The sequence below is a fragment of the Rhineura floridana genome, chromosome 5 (assembly GCF_030035675.1).
Source record: "Rhineura floridana isolate rRhiFlo1 chromosome 5, rRhiFlo1.hap2, whole genome shotgun sequence".
Lineage (NCBI taxonomy): Eukaryota > Metazoa > Chordata > Lepidosauria > Squamata > Rhineuridae > Rhineura > Rhineura floridana.
Genome location: NC_084484.1, coordinates 59,124,134 through 59,137,257, shown reverse-complemented (window position 1 = coordinate 59,137,257; position 13,124 = coordinate 59,124,134). Strand labels below are relative to the sequence as shown.

The 13,124-nt window shown below is 39.8% G+C and overlaps 1 protein-coding gene and 1 long non-coding RNA gene across 2 annotated transcripts in view; one reads left to right on the top strand and one right to left on the bottom strand.

The window, feature by feature from the left end:
* Positions 1-13,124, bottom strand: part of AFF3 (ALF transcription elongation factor 3) — a 424,912-nt gene that overhangs the window by 48,251 nt on the left and 363,537 nt on the right. The window lies entirely within an intron of this gene.
* LOC133384933 (uncharacterized) lies at positions 5,644-11,988 on the top strand. The gene is made up of 3 exons (XR_009762729.1): positions 5,644-5,824; positions 10,327-10,489; positions 11,658-11,988. It is a non-coding gene; the product is annotated as an uncharacterized LOC133384933 (long non-coding RNA).

Sequence of the window (13,124 nt, the reverse complement as noted above, 5' to 3'; positions counted from 1 at the left end):
GGGAACTTGCAGCTACTGGTCCTGCATCTTAAGGTGATGGTAATAGTGGAAACACATAGCCAGCACCACAAGCATCACCCCACAAAACACAAAACTCCCACTCCCCTCTGAAAAGCCATGACAAACTAGAGTTAATTCAATGGTGCAGCTGTCCATGGTCTCAGGCAGAGATTTTTAACATCACCTATTACTTGGTCCCTTTTTCAAAAAACTGGAGAGTCCAGGGATTAAACCTGGGATCTTCGGCATGCAAAGCATGTGCTCTACCACTGAGCTATGGTCCTTTCCAAATGAGACAATCAGATGACTATTTTATTTGTTTGTGAAACGTAAATCCTACCCTCCACCGTAAAATTATCACAGGATGGATCACAACATATAAAACTACATAAAAACACATAAAATATTTATGGCATCTAAAATTCATAATCTAGTTTTCTATATAACATCCCCCCATCTGTCCATTCTGAAGATTCAGAAGGCACGCAGAAAGAGGAATGTTTTCACTTGGCATTGAAAACTAGCCATTGTCAGCTCAGCACCTGCTGAACCTCAGAGGAAAGAACATTCCTAAACCAAGGTGACACCACCATGAAGATTCTATTTTAAGCCCTAGTAGCCTGGATCTTGTTTGCTAGCTGTAGTTGGAAATAGACATTCCATGACACTGTAGTCATCTGTGCTTCCAACAAGATGGAATTAATGAGTAACTCCAGACTATGCACCTGGTCCTTCAGGGAGAGTGCAACCCTCTCCAGAACAGGTAATTCATCTAATTCCTGCATCAACAAACCATAAATCCATAGTAACTCCATCTTTTCAGGATTCAGCTTCAGTTTATTGGTCCTCATCCATCCCATTACTGCCTCTACACACTGATTAAGCACCTGTACAGTTTCACTGGATTCCAACAGAAAGGAGAGACAGTGTCATGCTCCCCTCAGAGGACTTATCCAAGGAGGAAGAAGAATGGGAAACCGCAGACTCAGGAGAGGGAACAAGCAGGGAGACAGCTCAGGATCCTTTGCCAGACCAAGAGCAAGCCCCTGAGGGAGCCTGCCTGTCAGAGTCAGGAAGCGACCAGGAGGCTGCCCCTTCCCCAGCAGAGAGAAGACACCAACAGGTGTTGCAGCAACGAAGGCAATCAGCTCGATTAAGGAGCAGGAGAGCTCGCAAGAACGCAGGCTGATTGTAAGCACCTGGCCTCGAACGCAGAGCATAAAAGACAGGAAAGGAAGGAAGACTTCTTGCTAGAGTCAACGTCAAGCCTTGCTGCAGACATTGCTCCGGCTCTCATGGACCCATGCATTGGACCCTGCTCTGCCTGATCAGATCTCTTGGTTTCTGGACCTTAAGGACTTGACTTCACTGCATTCTCCTTCGGCGCTTCCCAAACAGTCAACATGCTGGCTGGCCCCCTGGCTCATCTGGCCTAGCAGATTTATGGTCTAGCCAGCAGCTGGTATCTGTTAATTAGTTGTTGGCCGCTGTGAACCCCCGCATTTGAAAGACAGAGCCAAGTGTCATAAGTGCATTGATGACACCTCACCCCAAATCCCCCTATGACTGTTCTCAACAACTTCATATAGATGTTGAATAGTTTAGATCAGAGTTGTACTGCATTAAAAAAGTAAAATATACTCTGTGGCAAAGGAGGTGGATATATAATTGCTTAACACTCATATCTAGTTGAGAATTCTCCCTGAAATGTAAACAGTGAAGAGGCCCTAAGGGGCAAAAAGGTATATTCTCAGAATTACACTTCATGCATTATTTTTCTATTTAATATTTAACATCTTAGAATAACTTTCAAGTCACACTGGAGGGGAAAACATCAACTACTTGAATAACTGGAGTATAGTTGTCCACTTATACCCTTATCAGGAAAAAGAAAGGAGAGGACATCAATGGTTTACTAGAAAAAAGAACAATCCATAGGAATATTCTTTTATAAAAAGAATAAAAAACTGCTCACCTTCTGAACATCTAGATTATGTGTTTAGCTTCCCCCGCTTTCAGACAATATGATTTCACTAGTCACAAGTATTTAGTTGTAATCTGGCAACGATAACATTATAGCTCCACAAGTTCTTTGATGAATATTTAATTACAGTTCATGATTTTCTTCTCCAGTCAAATTACTTGAACTTTATGTTTTGAATGTTTGTAATGATCAGTGACTTAATATTTCGCCACACTGCTGTAGTCCTCAATATTTGAAAGGAAGTGACCATTTAAGTTTTCCAACTGATTTCCTGTGCAGTTGAAGAATCTTTTCTGCAGTATAGGACACATTGCTTTTAAATTACTCAGACAAATACCTTTTCCCTGGGGAAAATATTCAATAGTTTAAAACATATCATTGGCAGGTGATGCCCCTAATATGTAGCGTCAGTACCTTTATATAATTTATTATTTTTATTTTATAACTGTACAGTTATTCCACAATCCTAAATCTTTGCCTGGCTAGTGTTGAAACCTTTCAAATTTGTAGAGTACTATGACTCTTATACACTATCCTAAACACATTTACCCATCTCATTTATTTCAAAGAGCTTGGGAGTAAATGTACTTTTGATCGCTGCCTTTCTTGTTATCGCTCAAGCCCAACTACACATGCCCAGATCTTCATGTCTTTTCTCCAAAGTCAATATCTTTTGGCTGTAGTTCATATTTATTGCTCTTTTCTAAACATACAATTTGCTTATACATTTCTGATAGGATAACTCCCCGAAACTGAATGCAGTTGAGTTCTCACTGGAATCAGATCGACAGAGCCTATTAAGTGATGCTACTTCAATGTAAGTTACACAAAACTGCATAGACTTTTTGACAGCAAAATTCTTCTTGCCCAATGAAACCCATCTTTTAGCATCCCTGCATCCAATTTCTTAAATTAACACAGACTATCTTATTCATTTCTTCTAATTTTACAGTGGATATGAGCTTTATTTTCCCTCACAAAGTACATTACACTTTTTCTGTTTTTATTTTCATTTCATTTATACTTTATCATCATCCGTACCTGCAATTATTTGCAGCTCCTTCAAAATTAATGTTATCTACAGTCTCAGCTGAAGTGTATCACTCTTGCCGGCTTTGACACCAGAGAAGCAAAGACTGCACTGGGCAGGTGGTCATCATCAGATGTCTGGTTTAGCCCTAGAACTCTTAGCCCATCTGCCCCAGAACTCTTACATCTAGTCTGGTTTCCAGCATCCAACAGGCTTATCCAGTTAGCCTCACACATAATGCCCACACCACATTGACCTTTCTGACATCACAGAAGAAGAGGACATCTGTGTATGCTTTTTACTGTAAATTGCCACCCTGTCCTCTATAAAGAAGGTAACAGAAAATTCAGTTGTAATTCTATTCTTAAATTAAATGCACATTCCATACACAACATTCAGCAGTGCTATCAGGGTTGCAGAATATATCATGAAGTTGGAAACTGTGGTATATATACTGAAAATTTGTTTTTTAGTTGTTTTAAATTACTGTAAATCTTTGGATTATACTGTGTTATGACGTTGTATGGCCATCCTGTGCTCCTTCAGGAGGAAGAGTGGGACAAATATTGACTTAATAAAAAAATAATCTGCAGTCACTGGATATACATGTATTAAAATAAAACACCCTATAAAAACATAACAATAAACAGCAACAAAACAATAGCAATAGCACCCCAACGCAGGGGAAGGATGGTTTGGCAGCATATTAAAACAAAACACCATCTAAATCTATCAAATGCCTGGGAAAAAAGGTTTATCTTTGGTGCCAAAAAGATGACAATGAAGGTGCCAGGCAGACCTCACTGGGGAGCATATTCCACACATGGGGAGCCACAACTGAAAAGGCCCTCTCCCTTGTCATCACCCTCCGAGCCTCCCTCAGAGGGGAACCTTGAGAAGGGCCTCAGAGGAAGATCTAAGGGTCTGGGTAGGTTCATATTGGGAGAGGTATTCCAGAAGATACTGGGGTCCTGAGCCATTAAGAGCTTTATAGGACTCTTTATATGCTTTTGGAAGCATTAGGGCAGCCAGTACAATTGGAACAGGATAAGTATTATATGCTCTGTTTGCCTTCAACCCATCAACAATTGGGCAGCTGCATTCTGCACTAATTGAACTTTCTGAAACATTTTCAAAGGCAGCGCCACGTAAAGCACATTGCAATAATCCAACCTTGAGGTTACCAGAACAGAGATTATAGAAGCCAGGTTACCCTGTCCAGATAGGATTGCAGTTGGGCCACCAGCCTAAGCTGATGGACAACACTCCACACTACTAAGGCCACCTGTGCCTCAAGTGACAGCAGTGGATCCACGAAAAACCCCAAACTATGAACCTGCTTCTTCAGAAGGAGTGTGACCCCATCTGGAGCAGGCCACACACCACTCAGCTGGTCAGAGGAGCCATCCACCAACAGCATCTCAGTCTTGTCTGGATTAAGCTTTAGTTTATTGGCCCTCATCCAGTCCATTATCTCAACCAAGCACTGATTCAGCACATCCAGTGCCTCACCTCCAGAAGATGAAAATGAGAAATAGAGTTGTGTGTCATCAGCATACTGATGACAATGCACTCCAAAACTCCTTATGACCCCATTCAGCAGTTTCATGTAGTTGTTAAACAACATAGGGGACAGAACGGACTGCTACAGGACCTCATACTAGAGAGCCCACGGAGCCAAGCAATGCTTCCCAAGAACTACTGGCCATTCAAGTAAGCATGGAACCACAGCACTGTGGTGCCTCCATTACTAAACTTGGACAGTTGCCCCAGAAGGATATCATGGTCGATGGTATCGAAAGCTGCTGAAAGATCAAGGAGGATCAACAGAGTCACACTCCCCCTGTCTCTCTCCTGACACAGGTCATCATATAGGGCGACCAAGGCAATTTCCGTACCAAATCCAGGCCTGAATCCCGATTGAAATGGATCTAGAAAATCTGTTTCCTCCAAGAATACCTGGATCTGGTTGGCAACCAGAGGCAGAACACAACTGGGGTACCACTATAGAAAAGGTTCAGTTCTACCATCTTTGCTGAGCACAACAAATGAAGCAATTGCTGCCAAGAAGAGAGCTCAGAGGCTACACCTATATCTTAACTCTGTCCTTGAGAGAGAGATGCTATTTGTGCTGACAGGATGGCAAATGCCATCCAATAATGCAAACCTAAGGTAAATTAGCAGCCCTCACAAAGCCAGGTGCATGCTGTATGATGCTTACAGTCTAATTGCTACAATATTATGCTAGCTAAAAAATAAAGCCCTGAACACAAAGCTAAAAATAAAACCTTAACATGCATACACACATGCACACACACACACACACACACAGAGAGAGCAAAGAAAATCTAATATTTTTAGAGCCTTTCATTACAGCTTGCTGGTAAGTAGAAGAAGCAGTGGTATGTAACTCCCACCTTCAACAACCATTGTAAACATGAGAGAAATATTGAAGAAAAGAAAAGAACATGCAAGTAGCCTACTGCTAAAACTGGGGGGAAATTATAATTAATACCTGCATTAGCAGAGTAAATAGCTCTCTGCCTGGGTATGTGAGATGAAAGTGTGTTAAGAACCTAGAGCTGCTTTAACTTCAGGATGAAGTGATTAGTCAGCAGGCTGACAGCTGGGCTAGGAAACGGGTGCCAGATTCCAGTGTATGCTTGCACTGGCTGCCAAGTGTTTGCTTGTCACACCAGATAAATGGAACATCAGCAGTGTTTTATTTGACCTGCTGACAAGAAAAATAAAGCAACTCTGACTTTCTCGGTGTGTTCGCCATTGACCTTGCATCATCTGAGTTTGAGGAGGTAGACTACCTGCCCTGTGCAAGTTAACTCTTTATAAGATCAGCCTTGAAAAGTCTGTTTCTTTCCTAGCCTAGTCAGGAAGTGGATATTCAAATAGGAAAAGAAACAGCTACTTAGTTCTGAGCTTGACATTTCTTAAACTTTTACTTTTAAAAAGAAAATGGTTAAAGGCCTTTCAAATTTAAAAGCCCAGTCCACCGCAGGTTAGTTCAACTGTGTCCAGTGTTGCAAGTGTGTAGACCCATCTCATGCATATTTACTCAGCAAGGGTCAAACTACATGATTGTTAACCTTAATGTATTCCCCTCCTTTCTGTCTCATTTCCAAAAAAACAGCAGCTGCAGGAAGGGGAAAAGGCAATCAGCATCATGATTATGACACATGGGAAGAGTCTTATTTATTTTTTTATATTCATAGGGTCTTTTAACTTGTCATGTTGTAATCCCAATGACAATCCTAGAGGAAATAGCAGCTTTGAGAGTGAGGTGGCACAGTTAGAAAGCGTTAAATCTATGTTCCAGAATTGGATTGCACTCCCCATGAACATCTCCTGATGCAGGTCATCCACCAGGGCAAACAAATTGGTTTCAGTTCCAAATCGAGGTCAGAAGCTGTGTTCCTAAGGATCCAGATATCCATTCTCCAACCAATGTTTACAAAAATGCAGTTATTATGGGAAACTGTGCATAAAAATGAATATGTTAGTGAAAGTAACATTAAACAAGGAACTATGTTAGGATAACTTGCTTGGAAAATTACATCTTGGACCCAAAGATAGGCAGGTGAGGCCTTGTTGATGATGTTGCCACCGAATACTGCCTGGTTGGTGCTGACCCATCACAGGGTCTTTTCAGTGGTGGCTTTCCCATTTGTAGAATGCCCTCCCTAGTGAGGAGAGTCTGTCTCCATCACTATTGAGTTTCAGGAGGAATCTGAAAACATTCCTGTTTACCCAGGCATTTGATGGCTGAAGGAACAGTTCCTGGCAACCCAAAAATCACTGATGAAAAAATGTTTTTCAGTAACTTTTAGAACATTTTCAACTGTGTTTTAGAATGTTTCTAATTATAATTGTGTCTTTGAATGTTTTAACTGTTTTTAGTGGACTTTTTAAAAAAATGTTTGTCACCCTGGACTCCTTCAGGAGGAAGGGCGGGATATAAATTCAATAAAACAAATAAATAAATAATACATTAGTCAAAACTGCATACAAAAATGTATTTATTAGGACAAATTGCACTAAGATGCTGAAGAGTTTTCATGAGGTTTTTTTTTTTTAAAAAAAACCAGAACAAAACTGCAGATTGCTGCAGAAATGTGGAAAACCAAATTTAAAATTGGAAAAATGAAAAACTGAGAGAACCGTAATTGACAGGTCCTTCTATTCCTAGCTGGCCAGCTAGGGCGGGGGGGGGATGGCATTGCTTACCTGGTTCTCAAATACAGAGGTTGCTGCCAGAGAGGTGGAGGAACAAAGCGGCAGGGAGCTGGACAAGATGCAAGTGTAGGAGTGGAGCCAATCTGACACTCCCACAGCTTCACCCACACTGCACCAACCTCCCCCCTCCTGGTTACTAGCAGTAAACTCCGTGTTGGGAAGCCAGGTAAGCAATGCCTCCCCCCCTTGCTCTTCACTCCAGCTGCTACTTTCGCTAACCACTACAGTTCCACACAAGACTAGCCAGACACAAATGAGAACATGGCCCATGCACTTTTAATAGTTGTGTAGAAACGGGAGTTTTGCCAGGTGCAGTTTGTCATACCAGGATTGAAAAAAAAATGTGACCTGTTGAGGACTTCCGGGAAGGATTGCTTCGCTTGTGCCTGCCTCTGAGGCGAGCTCTCATCTCAGAGGAAGCTTTTTCAGTTTTAAAACCAGCCAAAAGGTTTTTTTTGACTGGTAAAAACTTTCTCCCAGGCAAGGGAGAAACGAAGAGATCATCCACAAGCTTCGTTGTGTTTGTTGGGGGACTTGAATTCATTAGGAACAAAGGACCAGCCAGCAACGTCGGACGGAGCCAGGGAATTTCAAGCAAGCTCAAACTGATTAAGCGAGACGTTTTTCTTTTCTTCAAAGAAAAACAGATTTTAACAGGCAAGCATTCTTCTGTCTATCTTTATCATTTGGCTTAAATTGTTGCAGTAAAAGAGATTTGTTAAAAGAATCAGCAGTAAAGAATCCCTGGGTGAGTTATAACTTTTCTCTTTTATACACGGAATTAAGGCGGAAGGAAATCGAAATAGCTTATCTTTGTTTTTACTGCAAAAAGCTGGCCTGGAATTGAGCATTATAAAGATACAAACGGATGAGAGGCATCTGATCTGAGGAGAAAAAATTTGATTTATATGAACTTTTGAGTATTATATGTCTGGGACTATTTTTTCTGGTCTACTTCATTTTGACGAATCTGCTTGTTCTTTATGCCACTAACTATTTGGATGCTGTGAACTGAATTTGTTTTGCATTCTTGGACACATAAGAGATAAGGCAGTTTGTGCTGTCTACATTATGATGTCATCAGGTTTGGAATATTAACTCCTTTGTTGCTGGAAAAAGAAATAAATTGCTCTTTGCTTGGGAATAGTGCTATATTGGAAATTGAAGGGTTTTTTTCTTCTTCTTGGTTTTAAAAATGACGATTAAGAGAGTGGCTGAGACCCTGGAAGTAAATATGTTTCAGAAAATAATGGATGAGATTGAGATGGCGAGGCAGGAACTGAGACATGGCAAGCAAGAGATGAAAATTGAATTTGGCAAAATGAAGCAGGAGTTGAAAGAAATAGGGGATTTTATGAGGGAGGAGGTTGATGAGATCAAAGATATAACTAGACAACCAATAGAAGAAGAAAGAAAAATTAAAGGGAAGATGCAAGTCCTGGAGATTGGAACAGATATATCAAATGTGGAACTGGAAAAAGATTTGGAGTTTATGGACCTTAGAGATAAAGATTACTGTTTGGAATTCAGCGTTGTCCTTGAAGAAATTGATGAAGATATCAGAGATAAAGCTATTAATGTTTCGAAAAAATTTCTGGACTGGAATGATGTGATGGAGCTTGAAATAGAGAAAATCTATAGAATTAATTATAGATATGTGACAACGGAAAAACTCTCAAGAGATGTGCCAGTGCATTTCGTAAAAAAGAAGAACAGAGATATGACTTTACAACAACATTTCAGTAACACATTCAGAATTGATGGCAAGAAAATATTTGTGAGGAAGGAAATTCCCATCAGACTCTTATTATATGACTATGACTATGACAGCAACATTATTATGGATGCAAGGATGGAAGATGGAAGATGGAATTAACACTGATAATGGAAGAATGGCTATTGAAACTACTGGACCTAGCAGACTTGATGAGATGGATTAATCGACATGTTTATTTGGAGAAAAATCGATGGATATATTTCTCAAGGACTGGAAACCTCTCTTTGACTTTTTGCGGAAAGACTAAAGTGATGTTAATGAGATTTGATGATTAATTAAGATAACTACTGGAGGAAAGTGATTTTGTAATATATTAAGAGACAGGTTTGTTATATATTATAGACCTATAACTGATCTGCGACAAATCGGAAGTCAACATTTTATTTTATTGTATTAGTTATTAATTTGTTTTTGTTTTGTTTTGTTTTTTGAAACTTTGAATAAAAATTAATGATAAAAAAGTGACCTGTTGAAGTTCTCTCTTCTTCACAAATGTAAAAGATAAAGGAGCTCTTTGTTCTGTTTTGCATTTGGATACTTACTCCTCATACCTCTTGTTGTTTTGGCATAGCCTTTGAAAGAAGATGGTATGATTTTCTCAAACATACTTGAGCCTCAGCACCTTTTAAAAACAAACACACACTGCATCCATCACATTTCCATCATATCACTCATTTGTAACTAATGAACTGGCACAGAAAACAGGATACAGGACTAAGCTCTGGTGGGACAAATTAAGCCCTAGGTAGGGGCCATGCATGTGTGATTAGTTTGTTAGAATCTGACATAAATACTCACCTTTATCTTGGCATCATTGGCTGCAGGGAGGTTCTTTGTGAAGGCCAATCTAGGGCCCAAATGTTAACTAACACTAGCACCAGAGAAACTCTGGATAACCTTTAATCCATTTGAAGTTACTTGCAGTCTCTTGAAGTCTCTTCCAATATTGGTCTTATGTGAATAAGCACTGTTTATTTTTTGGCCATCTGCAATCTTAATTACAGTGTGATGTTCAGAATGAGCCATGTGTGATACTTCATTTGCATCTTGCATAGCTAGTAACAGAGAAAAAATGCAGGGAAGACATGCTAATAAACTGTGATCTTGCTGATAAAAGTTTGAAAAGGATTCCTTTGACAATTCAGATGTTCTAATAAGGTTTGATGTTGTGACTGCTTGTGTTCAAACTAGCTAAACTATAAATATGCCAGTTTCTTTTAAAAAACCTTGGACAAATATAACAATATAAAAGATGTCATAACCAACAGTTTTCTTCTAATTATTCAGGAACAAGTTGCTGAAGACTGCAAGCCTGAGGCTACTTCTCACTGTTCGCTTTAGAGACACAGGTGCATTCCCATAAATTATATCTGCATCTCCAGATGTAATGTGAGAACTACAACTGCAATTTTGGGAAGATCACTAAATGTGAACTGCATCAAGACTCAGGGTATACACTCAAGATAATTTAATGTAGATTAGTTAACCGCTAACACATTTTAACTTCTCACTGTACTCTCCAGAGTGAATTCCCCCCACCCCCATGCAATTTTATGTGAATGTTCTAATACGTATCATAATGATGGCTGGCATGTTAGTTGCAGCTATGCTCGATTACCTGAGAGCAAAGGGAAGAATGTGATCTTGCGTACGGACTTGATTCTGTTACATTATATGATTTGCACAACCTTGTTAAAGAAATTGCAATCAATGAGGTGATGTCTGAAGTAGTTAATGAGGATACAGTACTCTAATGATGATTAGAGCAGATTGTATCATGTTAGGAAATATACAGTAATGTACAGTATATGAAGGTAATATCCCCAGGTATGCAACCTAACATGCTGTGGTTTAAAGGTAGCTATGAATATTATGATAGAATAAAAAAAGGGCTTTGAATTAAGCAGGATAAATGTAAATAAATAAAAGATGCAATAATCAGAGTACTTCCATCAGAGATGCAAAAATGTGTGTAAACCACAGGAGCCATGAAGATTTTCTAGGAGCCAGATTGGAAGGAGAGATAGAGATCTGAGTGCATCCTGTTATTATTGGTATGCTATGCTTTCCTTTCCAGAAGGTCTAAGGGAAGAAGGCACTCAGGTCCTATAAGCATGGAAAAAGGAGAAATTGTATGCTCTTTAACCCAGTTGCCAGGCACATTTGCTTAGGCACCAGTGGAGACCATTCACATGGAGTCGCATGAGATGCTTTCAGACAGGGGTTTAATTTGCAAATGCAGTGGATATTTTTCTGCCTCAGGTGAAGGACAAGATAGTGCCCCCCGCCCATTCCACATACAGAAGGTGACTGGACTAGCAGTTCAATCTTACTTTAACACTAATAAAAGGATAGCATCTTTTAACTATCAGCTGGCTAGTTTTGGTAGGTGCAGGACAGGTTGTGTTGGGCACATAGCTCTATCCTTCAGCAGAGAGGAATGGGCAGGAGGTCAGGAGAAATAGCCAGGGGACTGCCACTGTTGCCCCCCCCCAGGACGTGCAGTTTGTGGCAGCCTCCTCACTTTACCTAATGGTAGGGTTGGCCCTTTGCAAAAGGGGCACTGAGATATTGCGAACAGGTCATTGCCAACAGCTTTTTTTCTTTTTTGTTACCAGATTTCCCCTGGAAAGGATAAATCTGGATTAAACTTGGTAAAATACGAGCTGGCATTTTGCTGCCAACGACATTGTGGATGCTGCAAAAGAACTTATATGCATGAACAACAACAGTCCTGCAGTAAACACCTGTCTGGAAGTAACCATGGTCTACTAATTCTTCTTGAAGAACTAGACTGAAGATTTTAAACCAAATTTCATGTTTCTTTAAACACACACACACACACACACACACACACAGGGGTACATTGTTCATCATATCATAAACATGTATTTTCTTAATCACAATCAAAGGAACAAGAGATTTAGTAATAAACTGTAGTTTATGTAATTTGAGTGCTTTATTAATCCAGATTGCGATCTCTATTTGGATTTAGTTGCCCTCCTGTTACCCTCTCATATAACATGCAATCCATCCTCTCTTACAATTAAAAAAATGTCCTGGAACATTTTTTTAAGTAAAAGTTTCTGTGTGCAGTTTATGAGGGTGGGCTGCTGCACAACCGCAATTCATTTTAGTAAACCTTGCAAGGCTTTTTTTGCACAAGTAGCGGTTAAAGCAAATGAAGGTTATGCAGCAGGAGTGGGTGATCCATTCTCTTACAGTATGGCAATTTTGATGCAAGAATTGGAAGCGCCTCAGTTGTACATATTTCTTTCAATACATTTCCACTCATGTAATTTATTTGTTCTGGTTTTGTTTGTTATGTACTACGTGTTTTACAAATGCCTTAAGAGTACAAGGCTGTGGGCTATCTGAGAAGTTGAATTCATTATTCAAATAATGATGGTTGCATATGGATTACTTTGTTAAGACTATCCCTGAACTCTAGTTAGATTTTAAAGTTGAAATATAAGAACTGTCTGTTCACTAGCCTTATGGGTGGCTGTGATTGATCTGAGATGTGGTGGAGCAACAAAAAGTCACTTGCACCAGTAATATCTAAAAGTAGAGCAAGGGAATATATTATTTCTAAATGGGACAAGTAGTGGGCAATTTATACAGATGGGTTTTGGGAACCAAAGGGTGACCATGTGGGCACAACCTTTTGTATTCAAGCATTTAGGGTTCTAAAGACTTAACATTTGTCTGATTGGGTTTCGATAGTGACTACTGAATTGATGTCTATTTGGCTTTGGTGTGGATTAGTGATGTGACACCTGTCAGGGCAGTTGTGTTCACAGACTGTTGCCTTTTCAGAGTAGAGATATGGGATGTAAATGTAATCTGGTGAGTAAAATACGGTTTTTGAATACTGAATTGCAGCTAATGGGTCTTTTGGTTCAGTATTATTGGGTTCTAGCTCATGTGGGTGTTGTTGCGAATGAGATGGCAGATCAGATGGCTAGGAAGACTCTGGAACATAGGGATATTGACCTTGTGTTGCCGCTGCCAGTGGGAGGTAGGTTCTACAGGTAGGAAAGTTTTCTACTTTTGTCTGTTGTTGGAGGATTTTTAGATTTTTA